General features: G+C 42.6%; 1 long non-coding RNA gene across 1 annotated transcript; it reads right to left on the bottom strand.

The window, feature by feature from the left end:
- Positions 1–2,936: 2,936 nt before the first annotated feature.
- On the bottom strand, positions 2,937–3,716 carry LOC114921267 (uncharacterized). The gene is made up of 3 exons (XR_003809555.2): positions 3,691–3,716; positions 3,454–3,557; positions 2,937–3,032 (listed from the first exon to the last, which is right to left on the bottom strand). It is a non-coding gene; the product is annotated as an uncharacterized lncRNA (long non-coding RNA).
- Positions 3,717–3,938: the final 222 nt, after the last annotated feature.

Below are 3,938 nucleotides of genomic sequence, written 5' to 3'. Positions count from 1 at the left end.
AGGAGGTGTGAGCTGGCTTTGTTTGGGTGAAGTCCGTCAGCTTTAAAAAGAGAGTAGCGGTTCCAGAGCAGATTAAAATTGTCAATGAAGGCCACACAAGAGCCCTGCAGGTGGACTGCAGCCAGTGGTGGAGGTAGAGGGTTCTGCTGAAACGAGCGGCGTTGAACAGAGGCACAGTGGGTCCAGAGATGAAAATGGATTTACCCGTTTGTATTAAGAGATTAAAAAGTTGGTTGAAGTGCTCTTTGGTCAGTTCAGACTGTTGTCGAGAGGTGTCGTTTGTGCCCACATGAATGATAAGGCGAGTGATGGTGGTGGGTTAAGGGTATCCCTTTCCAAACCTGGCGCAGTCTAGGCCTGTGAAGGCTGTTCTGTCATGAGCCAGGGATCCGGCTGAAGATTTCTGCCTTTTAATAAGACAGTTTTTTCTTACCACTGTAACTTTTGCTGCTTTGCTAAAAGTGCTCATGATGGATAGGCCGGATCTTTGTAACATAGCAATAAGTAAGGTCTTTTACCTGCTTTTTGTAACATAACAATGAGTAAGGTCTTTTTACCTGCTCTTTTGTAATGTTAACAGACAAAGAGTAAGGTATTTTACCTGCTTTTTGTAAAGTGTCTTGAGATAACACTTGTTATGAGTTGACGCTATACAAATAAAAATTGATTGATTGATTGATTGATTGATTAATCCTACAATATCTCAAATCAAAACAGAACAAATCTGCCTTCGCAGGGCTTCGGGTTATTTTTGTGACTTTTAATAGTTTACACAGAAACAGAACCCCTGAGTTTAATATCTAAAACCCTTCAATCCGCTGTGATTAAGGCAGAATGTGAGGCTTAAGTGTTAAAGGCATGTGAGGTAAATCCAGATATTAAATGGGTCATGGGTTTTTATTGTAGGGCATCTGTGAAGTTTACGAGGCAATTTAGATGTTTAGAAGTTTTTTTAAAGCAGACTGAGACTGAGAGGCTGCCAAGTCGATGTAGCTGGAAAGCATCAGGTCCTTCTTCTGAAGCTCCTCGGAAAGCCTGCGGATATTCTCTTTAAGGTTGGTAACCTCTCCTCTAGTGCGTGAGAGTGTCAGGCAGCCTTCACAACAAACAGTCTTCATGTTGTCAGGAGGGGAGATGTTAGCAGCCCTGCTAGCAAGTTGGATCCGATGCTAAAAACAATTAGCCGGTGCTAGCAGCCATAGGCTACCGTTTGATTGTCACTAGTATGTTCAAAGTGTAACTTGTGTCAAAAGAAGACAAAAAGAACGCCGATTTGTCCGCGGTGGTCGCCTTTGGTCAAAACAAAAAACACTCAGTGATCAGGACATGAGAACACTGGGTAGGAGCAATGGTTTTTGTAAAAGTTAGAGTTCTTGTATGACGTTTATGAGCGGGGGGGCTACCACAGGTGTAGGCTACATTCAGTTTATTTCAGCCCGATTACAAAAATCATTCAACCAGCCAAGCTAAGCAGTTGGAAGCATTAGGTGTTCAGTTAGTTGATCAAAACGGGGTCTCAAGACAAGGTAAAAAATCAGTTCATGAGAACGCTTACTGGCAGGCAACGAGCGGCAACGAGCGGCGTGAACGAGCGGCAACGTTAAAGTAGCGGTAATCAAACCTCTACTTAAAAAGCCTACTCTAGATTCAGGAACTCTAACTATAGGCCTATATCCAACCTTCCTTTTATCTCGAAGATCCTGGAGAAAGTGGTAGCTAATCAGCTGTGTGACTTCCTCCATGACAACAGTTTAATTGAGGAGTTTCAGTCAGGATTTAGAGTCCACCATAGCACTGAGACGGCACTAGTTAAAGTTACAAACGATCTACTTCTAGCTTCAGACAGGGGACTTCTCTCTGTGCTCGTCTTGTTAGATCTTAGTGCTGCTTTTGACACCATTGACCATCAGATCCTATTATACAGACTAGAACATTTACTTGGAATTACAGGGACTGCTTTAAGTTGGTTTGAATCCTACTTATCAGACCGATCTCAGTTTGTACATGTTAATGATGAGTCCTCTATGCACACCATGTTTGGTGGGTAGGTAGAGTACATGTTTGATTTTTTTTATCCTAAAGGAAAGGTTGTATACAGTGCATTTCAATTATTATTTTTCCTCATCAATCAACACTCAATACTTTGTCAAATTTATTAAAAAGAAAAACTTTATCACACTGACATAAGTATTCAGACCCTTTCCTCAGTATTTAGTTGAAGCACATATGCATAAAGTCTTCTTGGGTATGATGCAACAAGTTTTGCACAACTGGATTTAGGGATTTTTTTTGCTTTCCTTCTCTGCAGATTCTTTAAACTATGTCAGGTTAAATGTGGACCGTCGGTGGACAGCCACTTTCAGATCTCTCCAGAGATGTTCGATTGGGTTGAAGTCAGGGTTCTGGCTGGGCTACTCAAGGACATTCACAAAGTTGGCCCCAAGCCACTCCTGTGTTGTCTTGGCTGTGAGCTAAAGGTCATTGTCCTGTTGGAAGGTGCACCTTCTGCCCAGTCTGGACCAGGTTTCCATAAAGGATATCGCTGTATTTTGCTCCTGTCCCTGAACCCTGACCAGTCACCCAGTCCCTGCTGCTGAAAAATACCCCCAAAGAATTATTCTGCCACCACTGTGCCTCACTGTTGGGATGGTATTGGGCAGGTGATGAGCGGCGCCTTGTTTCCTCCACACATAACGCCTAGAATGGCGGCCCAACATTTTAATTTTGATTTAATCACAGGAGGATCTCTGGAGTTCAGCTGATTGCAGACCTTGGACCGGCAACCAGCTCTAGTAGGAGTCCTCTTTTGGTGAGCCATGGCAGAAGCCATGCAAAGCACCCCCCCCCCCCCCCCATTCAAACAAACTCCACGAAGTGTTATGATCTTAAAGGTTTTCAAGTGGACCCAAAAGCAAGACCAGAAAACAGGGTGGTGGGTAAAGGGGTATTTATTGAAGTGAGGATGGTGAAGGCTGGTGAGGCTTGAATGAGAGGCTGGGTGGTGAGGCGCTGGAGCTCGGTGGTTGGAGGCACTGGGGAAAAAAAAGAATACAAGGGAATAATTAGTGACAGGTATCCAAAGCACAAAAAGTTTACTGATCCTGAGACGCCGATCTACCACCGTGTAGGCAGAAATAATCTGGCAGCTTGGGAGAGGTGAACCAAGGTATAAATGCTGCAGCCGGTGGATATCTCTGCAATCACTCACCTGTTCGTCATCAGATGACGAACAGGTGAGTGATTGCAGAGAGCTCCAGCAACCAATAAGCCACACCCAGCCTCTGAAAGAACAAAAACACAAGCACCAAACAAGGACAAATCCACAGAAATGTCCAATCACCACACAAAGTTTATATTCCAAATAGTAAATCCCCTTTTTAATTGCACATGAAATGAAAAATGATGATTTTGACAAAGCTCTTAAATAAGCAGACGATTGCAATACATACATACCATATTAAAACTTTTCAGGTTTCTAAGAAAGGAGCTGATTGCCTAAGACTCCCAAATTAAAGAGAGGACAGGTTGCATTTATTTTCCATCCAAAGCCATGATTTCTGTGTAACAAACATATTTCAAATTAGTAATATAATCTAATCACCAAACTATAAATAAACAACGAGTATCATTATTAACAACTCAAAACAGGTTTAGAAAACAGTCGATCAATAACACAACAACATGTCTTACATGTTGAGGAACGCAGAGGTAGTGGATGGAGATCTGAAGAGATCTTAAAGTTTGAGTTGGGGGCTTAAATAGCGGCTGCAGGCACACCTGACTGCAATGATATTTCCAGATGGACAGTGGTTATGACTTGTCTTACCACCAGAGGTCACCATTGAGACCTTCATGGAGAGAAGTCACATCACAATGAGTGGGTGTGAATTGTGTGACATATGTCAAACAACATTAAATATCACGTGGATGTTTAATAC

This window comes from Labrus bergylta, chromosome 5 (assembly GCF_963930695.1).
Source record: "Labrus bergylta chromosome 5, fLabBer1.1, whole genome shotgun sequence".
Lineage (NCBI taxonomy): Eukaryota > Metazoa > Chordata > Actinopteri > Labriformes > Labridae > Labrus > Labrus bergylta.
This window is presented reverse-complemented; position numbering and strand designations above follow the sequence as displayed.